At 39.4% G+C, this 15,115-nt stretch overlaps 1 protein-coding gene across 1 annotated transcript in view; it reads right to left on the bottom strand.

Annotated features, from left to right (window-relative positions):
* The window catches only part of RNF144B (ring finger protein 144B), a 92,471-nt gene extending 79,215 nt beyond the window's left edge, over positions 1–13,256 (bottom strand). The window contains exon 1 of the mRNA XM_086743168.1: positions 13,035–13,256. The gene's annotated coding sequence lies outside the window, so the exon portion shown is untranslated. The remainder of the gene's footprint in view (positions 1–13,034) is intronic.
* Between the last annotated feature and the right edge of the window lie 1,859 nt (positions 13,257–15,115).

Below are 15,115 nucleotides of genomic sequence, written 5' to 3' on the forward strand. Positions count from 1 at the left end.
CACAAGGTTTCATTTTCACCCTGACATAGCCCAAAACTATCAACTAGTCTATCCCCTGAGAAAGATACAATATTATATGCCCAATTTATTAAATGTCTTTCCTCTCCACCTTAAAACAAAGGTCAAGGTAAGGAAAAATACATACACTACAGATCTCTGTTGAGAGGTGATTCTGCAGAGGGCAACTCAAGTAAGCAAGCATATTTTCTTCATCTGAAAACTGTAACATGAATATGCATCTTCTGTAAATGCTTTAAAGAAAACTGTAATTCTGTACTTACAAAGGTTACAAGTACTTCTGCATTTATCTTTTAAAAGTACATTGAACACTTGCAAGATGTAACTTCATACTTTCTATTTCATACATCAATCTTTGATTAATAACCTATTTTTCTTTTCCACTTCTAAAGAGAGATTCCAGAAAGCAACACATTTTCCTTCAGCAACTGGAAAGGTTTATGGATCTCCTAAGATTTTACACTGATCTCTTCAAATGTCCCTAAACCTTACATGCCAAAACAGGAGGAGAGTTAAATACCTGTCCAAGATTCTTTCAACCCATTTCAGTGAAACAGAAGTCAGACATTAAAAATTTTATGACTGTTTCACGTAAAGTCAAGTGTTTTGAGAGAAGGTGTGAACTGAACTCCCAGTTGGAACGGAAGCTACTTCAAATTCTATGCAACCCAGAGCAAAGCAGGGAGCTGCTGCACAATGGCAGTATATGCTGCTGCCATCATCCTGCCTGGCAAAAACAGTTTGTAGCCCTGTACACAATGTTCACTTCTGGTTGTGGAGGCTTCAAAGACAGCAGGCACTAGTCCTTCATGACCTCACACAGGAAACTGGCGGGATGATATGGAATTAGAGTGGTATAAGTGACATTAAAATTCAGCACTTTAGAGCAGATAATAGTTAAACATGAGAAAACCAGTAGCCAGAATCTTGGACCTCCAAGAGGCAGGTGGGGTGCCCACCTCCAAGCAGTGGCTGCTCTCCTGGTCCAGCAGTGCTGTTCTGAGGACACATCCAGAGGTTGCCTGCAGTTGTTCACAGACTTCAGACAAGTGCAGTTTTAATTCCTTGCATTTAGAGCGTTGTCCTTCATGGCAATATATGACATAATAAGCAATACTTGGCACAGAAATCTCTAATCTTTAAATAACATGAAGCCTGGGACTGCCTCGACCCAGGTGCAGGACCTTGCACTTGGCCTTCTTGAACTTCATGAGGTTTGCATGGGCCCACCTCTCCAGTCTGTCAAAGTCCCTCTGGATAGCATCCCTTCCCTCCATGTCAGCTGCACCACATGGCTTGGTGTTGTTGGCAAACTTGCTGAGGGTTCACTGAAGTATAAGTAATAGTCTTAAACTCAAAATAACAATAGCGAACAAACAATTCACTGTTTTCTCGGAACACTTTCCCCTTTCCGTAGTTGTTAATGTTGTCTGAATTGAGCTTGAACTAACAGCTCCATATCCCAAACTCTTCTGTTCACCAGCCAAGGGGAGAGAATGGATAATGAATTGGCAAACCAGAGATCACTCTCAGTGGCATTCACCCAGGAGATGGAAACAGAGATGCAAGAGCTCAGTAAATCCACAGACACCAATATTCTGAAGGGGGGGAGGGGGCTTAGGAGCCATAAATTCCCTCCTGCCATCCCATGGGTATCACTACATGCATGCTTTCAGTCATTCTATACATTTTACCAGCCCAGCTTCTCCCTGCAACCTGCACTTTAATTCATTCCTGTGCACCCTCATGCACTAGTGGGATCTCCCAAGCTGACAGAAGAGGAGAGGACCATCAGAGCTCCCTTAATTCCCAGGCAATAACTCAGGATAAAGTAGCACATGCGTGTGTCTTCTGAGGACAAGGAACCAAGATACAAACCAAACGAGGGGACTAAGAGATAATGAGCATGTAATTAGGGCTGAAGGGCACACTGCATAGCCTATGACTTTTTTTTAATGCCTGCCTTTTACAGCATTTGCAAATTAACATGCTCAGCAGGCTGGTGGGAATCTGAGTCATCTATGATATAAAATAAATGTATTCAAATGTCAAAACAACTAAGTATGAGTTCCAATTTTCAGGAGACATTTTTAATAGCAAAATAAAATAAATTACAATTCTAATACATCTACTTTTACTATGTCAAAATCCAATGTTTTATTCAATAAGCAAAATGTAGAACTATTATTCATACTACTTTACATTTGGTTTTAAGCCCAGAAAGTCAGCTAATCTCTGTGGATACTGCAAAATCCTATGATTAAGGTTGACTTTACAGACATACAAAAAAAAAGAGAAACATTTCATAACAGAGCTAGAAAACCAGTATTCAAAAGACTTAAAAGATTCATTTTGTTAATGGCAAAGTATTTCTGATTCTTATTACATTTCCCCTTCATGTCAAAGAAAACTTGTTGATTCAAAAATTAGAACTGTGAGGAAAGAAAAAAAAAAGCATCACCAAACGGAAACTTTATTGATAACTGTCATTTATTATTTTAAATATTTAGATGTGATGTAATATAATGTCTCCAGCATCCTCCAATCTGGTGCAACTGCGGACTTCCCCTGAAAGAAGAGCTCCTGTTTGCCTTCTTCCCCTCATCCCTCCCTTCCTTAGCTTCCTCTCCACCACATCTAGTAACTGTGCAGCCACAAAGTAAGGCAGTCCAGCAAGCTCATCTGACAGACAACTTAGCCAGTCTTCTGCCAGTCTCCAAAAAAAGAAAGAACTGTTTTCCATCAGACCAGTTTACTGGAATCCTCTTGCCCCTGGAATAGAGGAGTGTATGAATAGGTACAGAAATGCAACAGAAATCCACTTCTTTCTGCAGGAGCTGCAGTTGTACCAGACAGCACCATGTCCAGCCATATGCTCTGGGCATAGTTCTAAGCCAAAACTGACCTAATTTTACGTTGACTCCCTAAAAGGATGGTCCTGACTTCTTACTTGTGCCAGAATAGCACTGGCATAGGCAGACAACCTGCAAGGTCTGGGAGCTGATCAGAGCTTTAATCCTACAATGACAAAAAACCCAATCCCTTTCCAACTGGACCACGTCTGTATCCAGCTCATCCCATTAATGAATGCTAGCAGAAGCATAAAAGAGGGCGATGACATGTGGTGGGTGGACGGGGGAAGGACAGGGAGATTCGCTCCAGCAGAAGCACAGACTTACAGACTTTAATACAAAAATCAAGGATGAGCGGGATTCCTTCAAGGGCCTTGCGCGGAGGTAAGGAAGGAGAGGTGCTCCATCTCGCGAGCCCAACAGGCACAGACCGGCACTTTCGCTCTCTGTAGACCTTAACCAGTGCCCCACTGCCATGGATGAACACCCAAGCAGATTTGAAACTGTCTTGTGTTTTAGTGGGGTTTATGGTTTCCACATCCTTCCACTCTGTGGTATTATTCTTTTTTCTAATGACAGTTTAATGAATGATACCCAATGAAGCAGCACCACTTCTGCAGTAAAGAAATAGGAGTTCTCTTCCTAGTCCATTACTATTTACTAAATAAAACCAAACATTTTATTTCTCTGTATCTGTTTTTTCCTAGTCCATTAGTATTTACCAAACAAAACAAATCATTTTACTTTATCTGTTTTTTTTTTCTTCCCATTCTCACCTTATTGTGCACTGGAAACATTTGGAAAACTATTGCCATATGAATGTATAGTAACTGTACAAGCAACATTTGTGCCTTCACCCCTCTCCTCATCAGCTATAAACATACATCAGTTAATTGATTTTTAAAATAGCCTGTATGATTGCATTTTAAAATATCCTGAAACACTGGACTTTTACAAATGTATGTGAAAATGCCAGTTGGCATAAACAAATACATAGGAGCTCACATATTATACAATATTTGCTAGAATAAAATGCAACACAGAAAGGCAAAATGAGACAGTTCTCAGGACTGCAAAGGCAGAGACAGAATGCAAGGAGGGAAACAAACTGCATGTAAAAAAAAAAAGTTTTAGAAGTCCTACTATACTGTAAGGATGAAACATTTCATTTACATGAGCAAAAGAGACTACAAATGATTACAAGTCTGTGAACAATACTTATACTAGCCTTGACAGAAGAACCCCAGGCACAAAACCAGGTATCCTCAGAAGAAAGTAGATACCAACACCCAGTAGCACTTCCAAAAAAAAAAAAAAAAAAAAAAAAAAAGCTGCTTCCAACTGCTCTGAACTTTTTGAATTAATCTTCAAGACTGTTTTTCTGAGGTCAGGAGCAGAGCCCATGCCAAAGAATGTGGTCTCTTTCGTTAGTCAAAAGGGAGTATTTAGTTTGGGAAGCATCAGGAATGTTTAAGGGGGCATAGTTTTGGGCTTTCTGCAGGTTCCTACCAGGAAAATTCCAGATTATTTGGAACAAATTACAAAAGAAGAAAGTGACATGTAACTACTTAAAGGTTATAAATTAGTTTAATATGCATTACTACACACTATGTTTGAAAAGTAGTCAGTGTTCCTAGCCAGAACCACATACATGGGAAAGATTCCATATGTTCATCCAAATAAATCTGTACAGAATTTAATCGTAATTCCAGAGAAGGAAGAGCACCTTATCCCACCATTAACTGCATTCAAAATTCCTTTTGCACACAGTTGCTGCAGGATGGCCTCACTGGATGAGTATCTTTAGCATTGGGGATGTCCACAACATGAGCAGCACACTTCTGTACTGCTGGAAGGGCATGGAAAGATATTCAACATACATGTCCTTGCATGAATGAAAAAGGACTCTTACAGCTTAACTACACAAAAAAAAAGCTACTCTGTATTAATTGAGGATATGAATTTACAGCAGAAATTCATATGCTCAATAATTCTTTCCATGTACAATGAGTTGAACGCTCCAGGATACTACACATTCAACAAGAACATCCAATAATACCCAAAACAGGAGCCAGTGTGGAGCAAAGGATGTTGTGTATATCCTCCCTTATTCCACTGCAACTTTTCTTGGAAGACACACCTTCAGTGTCAGGAAAATAGAAATTTAAGGAAAAAAAAAAAATCTAAACAGTTTCACTTAAGGCCTTCACTTTTTGCAGATTTCCAGGAGAGAGCACACTCCCACTTCACAGTTTGTAGACAGAAAGCTCATTTACACAGAGACGCTCATACTACTGACACAAATCCTGCAACTGAAGATGTTAGGGAACACTGAAGATGTTACCCCTTTTTGCTGCCTGCCTCACCGTCTGCCAAAGATGGCCATTGCTGCAGCACAGTAAACAATCTGTCCAGGCCTCATGACTCCCCAGCTCACAGTCCACTGTACTTGCTTTCTCTGAACACAAGTTTGCACTACATACCATCTGTGAAGTACCCCGGCTGTACAGCAAGCACACATGTTGTTCTGCCACTCTGTCCAGCAGCCTAAGGAGAGGAGCAGAACAGAGAACTAGACATCATAACCTCATAAATCACTCTACCAAAACTTAGCAGGGCTTATTAGCCAGAACCTTCAGGAAGATTAATTTGAATAAGCTTTTAAAATGTATTAGTTGAACCATACATAGAGTTTAAAAATGACTGTAAAATGCTTTTGTTTAATTTACTTTAGAAGTTATCTAAACAAACAGAAGTCGCTTCCAAATAAAAGTATTCATAACAGATTTGAATGTGATTTAATTAATACACTTTTGAAGCCAGCTCAAATTAATATTCCAGAATGTCCAAGCAGTTAATTTGGAATGTTTTTTTTTTCTAAATGTTCCTATGTATGCAAGCCCAGAGACCGCTATTCGTTTCTTCTGAGGCACAAAATGCAGTGAAGACAGAGGGCTGTGTTTAGGACTGGGGAGGAAGGTAGCTGTGAAGAAGAGTGAAGTGAAAGCATTTCAAGCAAGTATTTTTGTAAGGCACTCACAAAAATGGCTCTGTTGCTTAGCTCATTTTTCAACTGAATTACTTAACCAGATGGAAAACCAAGATATGTGACCTTCTGTGCCAAGTAAGGTCACGTATCTTTTTTTTTTTAATAGAGTTTAAAAGTAGAAACTACTCTGAAAAGACAAGCAAAACTTTTGGTTAAAACTCAAGGTGAAGACATTTTCTAAAGAATAATTGCATAGACAATTAGAGACACAAAACAGATTTAATCTAACAGCACACAGTTTTCTGAGAAAAAACATATATTATACCACGTCTGTATTATTGATCATTCTGCTGCATACTGCTGGCCAAATTCTTTCCTGGTAAGTCACCTCTTAAGCACACCAGAAAAAAAAGAAAATTACATACCTACACGTTTTAAAGGAGAAAATAGCCAAGACTCAATTCCTCCTCTGATGAGAACCACAGCGTTTGTTTTTAGTAAGTCTTAACTTCTATAGTTAATGCTGAATCCTACTTTGCTTTTCAGTATCTGTATTCCCTCCCAGCAAAGCTTGAAGCGGATTAGACAGAGGCTTAAACTTACAAACTGAACTGACATTTACATGTCAGAAGTGACATACAGAAACTCCCTTCAATTGAATCGCTCAACCTGCATACACTCCCCCCAGCTGGCTTCAATAGTGGGATACATCAGGTCACAATTTACTGTGAGCTAAAGGGCTTTTCTCAGTCGCTTCATTCAGGGCTCCTTCAAAATAGTGGAAGAACTTCAGCAGGCTTTAGGATATGACAGATCTTAATTTTAATCAAAATTAAGCAAACTTTTAATGTTTAGTACATTTACTTTTCAAGAACAAACCAGAAGTTTCCTAGAACAAGCAGATCTAGTAATATTACATATTACATTTTTCTATAAAGTTTTAAAACCTCTATGTTACATTATCAAAGTCTACAACCCTGCACACAACTGAAGAAACATTTAGGTTTGTGAATATTCCACCTTTATTTGGGTAGGCAAATCAGGTAACCACTCTCATGGGTATTTATAGCATTGGGATTTCAGGACCTATTTCTGAGAGGTGAGAGGCAACTACTTCTTCCAACTTACCAGAGTGTTCAGGTTACAGAGCTCATGTGTGATCAAGGATCTTGTAATCAATGCTGCAATCCACCACCAAAAAGTCTAATCGTCATCAATAATAAAAGCTGCTTTACATAGTGGGTATAACCATTTCCCTTAAGGCGTAACTAGGCATCCAAAGAAGCCTTATCCCACCAAAGGCATCAGCAAGTGCAGTATGTGTTAATTCGTGCTAATTTACAACACTTCAAAAGCACAGCAGTACAAAGCCTCACCCCATGGTAGCAAACAGGGTACAAGTATTTCAAAAAAACAAACAGTATAAAGCAACTAAGAATAAACTAGAAACAGACAGCAGATTTTTAAAGTATTTGTTCAACAATTAAACAGTCAGTCAGAAATGGCCAAGCTAAAACTGTCAAATTATATAGTTGTGCTTATATAACAGCAGCCTCTTTCCCCAGCTACATTTCAAACGGGAAAAGTGTGTGTGTATAATGTTTATTTATATTTTAATCAAAACCAGGCAAAGGATTTTGCCATAAGCTTTCCAGGAAAGTCAACCTCTGGACTAAAACCAAACAGAAAAAATTTGTCAGGAAAGCAGAATATTTCACTAAGTTACAAGTATGCAAATACAACATTCAGATACAAGACAACGGTGAAAATTCTTACGTAACTTTCAATTTAGCAGGCTGCTACAGATTACCACCTACTATTACAAGAACATAACAATTTCCAAAAAACTGAATTCAAGGCACAGGTATTAAGACTCTCTACTTCTGTCTGATTTTCACTATCAGCAACAACTGCTTTAAAAGCACGAGAATGTGTTCTATTCCACAAAGATGCTTCCGTCCACACACCTATGCATGTTTTGTTCCAAAAAGCAGTAGATAATTTCATAGAATCACAGGATTTTTGCCAAGTTTGACAGTTAACATTTTTGCCAAAATTAAAGTTTCAGTTTATTTATAAAAGAATTACTTGGAGAAGCTAGGATACTTATTTTGAAAATTCACATGCTTGCCTCACCTTCTTGTAAACTGAAGAAGTACAACGAATACTTGCAACAACAAAGGTTCTGTAACCAGAAAGAGAGTTTGAAAGTGTCTTGTGAAATTATTTTTATAAAAGCTAGAAAGAGCTGAAAATACTCCATATTTTTTGTAGAATATGAACAAAACCAAGATCTAGTTTACCAATTCTTAAACCCTTTAAAAATTATTGCGAGTAATACACCTCTCTGTGTATACCAGATCATTTGTAAGATTTAAGTGAGACAGTTGTTCAACACAGGCCTAAAAAAAAGCATCATCTTTACCAACACATTGAAAAAATACCAGTTTTGAAGTTAATTTTGCATTTCAAGGTCTTCCTTAAAATCTGCCTACAAGGTACCTAAACGTATGGAATGAGGATACAGGAGACATCAGACCTCTGGATACTTTGCTCTCACTAACACCTCTTTGGCCTGACAACAGGACATCAACGGTAACAGTTATTTGGTTGTTTTTTTGCCAAAATCCTGAAAAGCACAAAGAGTTTAAGTTCTAAAGTCACTCTCAGAAACTGAAGCAATTAATTTTGTCACATTTTTCATGCCAATGCTTGCAAACACAGAGTATTTGGAAGTGAAAAGTCATCAGTGAGATAGCTTATGCTGGATACATGTTTATATGACGTATGTTTGGTTTTCTGTTCTACAGCCGTCTGCCACAGATCACAACCTGGGGTTTCACCTTAACAGGTCCAGCTGTCAAGCACAGCAAGGCTGGCGCTCCATAGACAGCAACACCATAGAAGGAGATAGAATGGGTATCATAACCTGTTAGCAATGAAAGGTCCTGTGACACTATATAGCTTGAACTGTTTACTTTGCTCTTTTCTACTGACTTTTAGGAAAGATGTTGTAAATTTCCATTTCTTTTTCCACTATCCAGGCAGTATGGATGGGAATCAGCAGACTTGTAGCCTATTTCCAGTTCTGCCATCAAATGATATTCAAACTATGTTATTCTTCATTTTACTAAGTCATAAAATGGAAGAGAGAAAAAAAAAAAAATCCAACAACTGACTTTACTTGAGCAGCTAGCCCAAATTTAGCATCTTGGAGGTTGTTTCACTTAGAGAGGCTAATTGGTAAAGTCCAGTATTCCACTAATATACATTTATTTATTTATAACACATGTATATGGGACAGAAGGATGGGACAGAAGAAAAGGTGAGACAAAGGAAAAAAAAGGTTTCCGACTAGTTTATGAGCTCTTCTGTCACTAAGTATTTACACTGTTATATATGTAATTGAGGGATGAATATTAACTAGCTTGCCTGTATATTTTCCAAAAAAAGCTCAACCAGCTACACATAGATGCATCTGGGTAGTGATGTGATGTTATTTCTGGAAACACTACCTGCAATGGCCACATTTCAGAGGTGGCCAGTATCGCACATCCTCAGGCAACTGAGTACTCAAATTCTGTTTTCTGTTACATCCTTGCAAGAATTTTTACTTGTTCTGGGATGACTGTAATCAAAGTATTTCACAGAGCAATCTAATTTTTAGAATTACATCAAGTAAAATAGTGACTTGATACTGTCTGCAAAATAAATAGGATAACTAAAGTACTGATTTCCATCTAAGTAAGTGGATATTCTTGTGTTTGGGTATTTTGACCAGGAAGGCTTAGCCCAACTTTACAGGAATTACTTTAAAAACCATATACAATTCCAGTAAACATTTTAAGAACTTACAGAGATTCCATTCACAAGGCATCACAGTGTTTCATTTTTCTGAGCAAGCACGAAGCTTTTTTTTTCCATATTATACCTACAAAACCCAGGTAGAGAAGCATTCACTAAATTTGTCTTTGATGATACAGTAGGTGACTATTAGATGCATACAGACAGGACAGGAAATGTGTCTTCTAGTTTCATACTCAAAAAGTCTTTCCACTTTTTCAAAGGTGAACATTTAAGCAATAAACAATGAACTGGTAAAACACACTTAAATCTCAAGCAAGTGTTTTCTAAAATCCATCAACACATGTAAAAACACTTTGTACTAGGAAGATTTCAGAATCTATTTCTGTTATGGTCATGAGAAAGACTGAAATATGAAAAAACCTCTCTGTTTAAAGGAGCAATAAAATTAACAACTACAAGCTTCTATTCTCTACAGAAAACTAAAAAAGGTGGAGCAGCTGCTCAAGATAAATGAGTTTCAATCAGTGTCTTCCTCCATAAAGAACGGCTAAAGTCCTAGGAGTAAAATTAGGGAGAACTCGAATTCGGCAGAGCTGACTGCAGCCCTCCTAGTAAATATCCAGCCACCTCTCCTTTTGCATGCCACCATCTTTGTTCCTTTATACCATGTACTGAATGCCCTTGAATTTCACTCCTGCTTCTTGTGAGTGCAATCTTCCTCATGTTAAAACATCAGGTGGACTTTTATCTATTATAACTCTTGCAAGCCAGATTGCTTTATCTGGTAATTACCAAGGTGCAGTCTTTATTTTAACCTCTTGTAAGGAAGACATTTTTATCACCATGTCCACAACTGCTAGTCAGGAATGATTAGTTTCACAGCTTTCAAACTTTTCCACATCTCTTGAATGCACTATACAATGGCACATTTCGAAATGATGGCCTTCTTCAGCCAGCTACATTCACTGGAAGAAGTGGCAAGTGATTCAGTCCTCTCAGCCTAAATGTACTCTCCCTTTTAGTCTTTTTCTTAATTGTTGTTGCATACGGATGCCTCTTGGAATTATGCAATGCATGCATGTCAGTGTAAATCTATCATGCTCCAAACTTAAAATGAGAGGAATCAATTTAAATTTACTTAGAAAAATGATACATGAAAAAGAAACATGGTGAAGAAATGCAGTGACAGAATTCATTATTACAGACTTTTTACCTTTGTATAACATTTAGATTAGGCTGCAGCTCAGCAGAGACTTCAGAATATTTGCCTTAACTTTCCCCTTCATATGACAGTTCTGCGAGTCTTGCATTCAAAATCAGGCCTTAAACCATATGTTTTCTCCAAAACAAGGATACTGCTATCAAAAGTGGTACTTCAAATAAGCATTATCAAATTTGTTTCTACTTAAAAGTAGCATGACAATATTTAACTAAGTTTTTGCCAATGCATTTCTAATCACTCACAGATATCAAGTTTCTGTATAATAAAAAAGATGGGGCATTTTCCCTTTACAGACATGAATAATTTAAAATATGTCTTTCTAGGTTCTTACACTGCAAACAAACTTCACCTAAATGCCTCCTAAAGATGCATTAAGGCAGGATATGATCAAACCAAGAACCTGACTTACAAAACAGTATATCTCCTGTCCTGTGCCAAACCGCTGCAGCTCTCTACAGGCCTCCTGTAACTTTCCTTGGAGCCCTAGACCATGGTGGAGCCCACCTCACACTAAGGGGAAGCCAGATGCAGAAATCTGTGAAGCCTCTGAGGTCCAGCCACTAGAGAGGAAAATCTGAGCTTCCTATATTTAAGTTGACTCTATTTCAGAATGTCATTACTGGAATTCTTTAAGACTTTTTTTTTTTAACTTTAGAAGTCCTTCTCATCTTGACTTTGTAAGTCTATTTATGCGTGTACACATAAAATAGCTTCCCTAAAGCTTTTAGTTATGTCACACCAGAGTTTCCACTAAAAAGGTCATCAAAACTGAATGCTTATAGCTTTTAGCCACACAAAATAGCATTGTGGTTTCTTGCCTCTACTAAAAACATGTGTTATATCTATATTTCCAATTCTGCAAGTCCTATTAAAGAGAATCAGTTAAATCGTGCGTTATCCAATTTACATACAAATTGTGTATTAAAAGGCTGGCTTGAGCTAACAAAAGTCACAAAATATGACAGAAGCTATTGAACGAGTTCAGTATCCGGTTACAGTCAGGTAAATCTAGAATAACAGCTCTGAAACAAATAGAGTTACCATGGTGTAAAGTCTGAAGTAATTGGGAGCAGAACTTGGCCACCTGCCATTTACTCCCTTCACTAAACCTAAAGCCCTGGAAGGGTCAAACAATGAATAACTACATAATTTGTGAGAAGAAATGTCTAGAAATCAGGCTACAAGAGGTGAAATGAGGATAAATGCTTTGTTTCCATGCTGAACTTTCTGGACTTCGTTAGTCTAAGCCAGACCATGGATATTGCTTTAATATGCCATGAATATTTTCAGTGTGAAATTCCACTCATTTAAAAATAAGACATGATTCATACAGAATTCACATGGCAGGCCTTGGAATTTTAAAGTAGTTTGAATATAACATGCAGATGTATAAACCTTTAAGCAACTTTAGCTGGGATTTCTTTTTCTATATAATAAATGTAATTGTTCCAAATATGGACTGTGAATACTTGGAAGCTTTAGTATTTGTTTCTATATCTACTGTATGTATTTCAGAATAAATATTAAGTGCTCAAATCTGAAAAGTCTCTCTTTTGAGAGAGACTCTCTCTCTTTGAGACTTAGAAGCTTTTGTAGGGTTGCACTTGCACCTTGCATGTGGCAAAGCACACCTAGAGAAAAGGTATGTGGAAAATACCTTAAAACGACTATAAAAGTTACAGGGAGTACATGCTTAAATGAATGTTAACTTTAAGAAAATTAAAACCTTAATTAGGCTTCATACTCGTAAGTATGTAAAATGAAACCCCCACTGAATTAACATCACCACACTACATCAAGCCCTGGAGCAAACCTGCACTCGCAGGCTCCCAGAGTCGAGAGGAATGGCAGGAAAATCCCAAAGCTGAGCGAAGTTCACCTCTTTCGCGGCAGATAACGCAATTAACGCACGTGCCCCCAGACAGCAATTAGCGCCCGTTCACCCGGTGAGGCGGGGGTGGAGAAGCCCGTCTGCCCGCGGGCAGGGAGGGAAGCTGCCCAGGAACAACTCTGGGCCGCCCGGGGAGCGACAGGGAGTGCGGCACCTCCCGCTGCCGGGGGCCGCCCGGGCGCGGCGCGGGGGAGGCAGCCCGCGCAGCCCCTGCCGCCGCACCCCGAGTTTCGGCGCCCGCACGCCGTTCCCTACCTTCGCCGGTGGCGGCGGGTGAAGGCTGGCGGCGGTTTTCCCCGGGACGCGGCGCCGGCGGGACAGCAGGGTCGGTAAACGCGCCGGAGGAGCTGCCGTGAAGCCGCCGTCCTTCCCTCGCTGCTCTTTCTCTCCCCCGCTCCCGGCCGAGGAGGCCGCCGGCGAGCGGGGCGCTGGGGCCGGTGCCCCCTGCACGCCCGCCCGCCCCGCCGCGGCGGGCGGAGAGCGGCTGAACCGCTGGCCCCGGCCGTCCGTCTGCAGGCGGCGCTGCCCCCGCCGCTGACAAAGGGCAAATTCAGTTGGCGTTTCCCTAGCGCGGCGGTGGAAGGGCTCGGTGGACGGTTAAGGGGGAGAAATCGCACTCTGAAAATAAAAGCCTCTTGTCTTCTGGAAAACGCCAAATTATATCATGTCATGTCGACAAATTAGTACCAAGATCACCTTAAATTGTTAGAAAGCTACAAAGTTTTCATTTTTCTCCTTTTTGGTGGCTTAGTACTTTTTTTTTTTTTTTTTTTTTTTTTTTTTAAACACAGGTTGCCACCACCTACACACAACGCACCTGGGAAACGACCAGTTTCACTTTGGAGTCCAACTTGATGACGAGCGAAGTGCAAACTTGTCCTGCTGCAAAGCAGTGAATACCGCCGGAAATGTTTTCTGTTTACGATGACTTTTAAAATGTATAACTGTAAATTACTAACTGTACCAAAACCTATAGCCCTGTCAAGCCGAAATTTACAGATTCGGACCCTAAAGCCTAAATGAATTGACAGTGTTTCTTTTTCTAAAGTGTGAGTTACATAACATTTACATATTTAACTGGCACATACACGCACCATTCATTGCAAAACCGTCCCAAAAGTAGCAGGAGGCCAGTAACTGAGTGAGCATTCACCACAGGTCAGATTCTGTCCTTGCGATACTTCACGAGGGAAACCGTCCTGCTAACGGTTCTCAAACAGCGAGCGGCATGTGAGACCTCGAGGGAAAAGCCCTTTTACCACCCCTGTCCTCCGTGTCAGCAGGGGGTTGCAGGAGAGTTTACAGGGCTATCGCCTGCAAGAGCTACATTTCAGAGTTCCCGGACTCTACCTGCGGATCTGAATACCAGATCTAGTCCTAGATCACAGAAGACATAACAGCTGTGTGTGCTTTGACAGAACATACAGTTGTAGATGTTGTTAAGGACACACAGAGTAATTTTCAAGCCCTGCAGAGTAAGATTTAACTTCTTGGTAACTGTAAGGTTAACAGAAATCCCAACACCCAGCTCACTCTGATGGAGTACAGTGTTGTCATTCACACACAGATGGAAAATGTGACTTTATGTACTATTTTGATGCATTGTCTATCTCTGATGCTTCTTACTACTTTACAATTTTGTTAAATCTTTGCATATATTTACCCTGAAACATAGCCTGTATAAAGACTTCTAAAATATAATGAAACTGCTTAGATCAATTCATATCAATTACTCACTTCATGTCTGCAATAATTTGTATTTACAAGGACAACTCTTTAAGCTTCTTAACGGTAAGAAACAGATGACAAGTGTGGATGGAGCAATAGCCTGCTAATCCCGAAACACTTAGATGGGGAATGAAAAGGGGAACACAGAAAGTCAGAAGTGAGCAGGACCCCCTTAGGAAACACTTTACAAATCAGGTATTCTTATCAGTCAGCAAATGTAAAATATCTTGCACAAATACACAGTGAACACTTGCAGATACTCAGTATATGTTATTAATCACACCATAACTTAACTGCATACTGCTCAAATAGTTTTCAAGTTTCTCTTGTCTTGTAAATTGTGTTAATTAGCTCAATTACCAGATCATATTTAGATTCCTGCTCTCGGTAGCAATTATATAACCCTTAGATCCAAAAGCCATCTAATGCTTCCAATGTTAATAAAGATGTACCTGGCATTTACACAGGACTTTTCTCGGCATTTCATAGATGGGCCACTGACATTTCTAGGAAATATGTAGCCACACAACTGTTACAGAGAAACTGAAGTGTGTATGTCTATTTATAGGACTCATACAAGAACAAAGCAACAGTACCTACATTATTAA

Source organism: Chlamydotis macqueenii, chromosome 2, assembly GCF_036417535.1.
Source record: "Chlamydotis macqueenii isolate bChlMac1 chromosome 2, bChlMac1.mat, whole genome shotgun sequence".
NCBI classification, from domain to species: Eukaryota; Metazoa; Chordata; class Aves; order Otidiformes; family Otididae; genus Chlamydotis; species Chlamydotis macqueenii.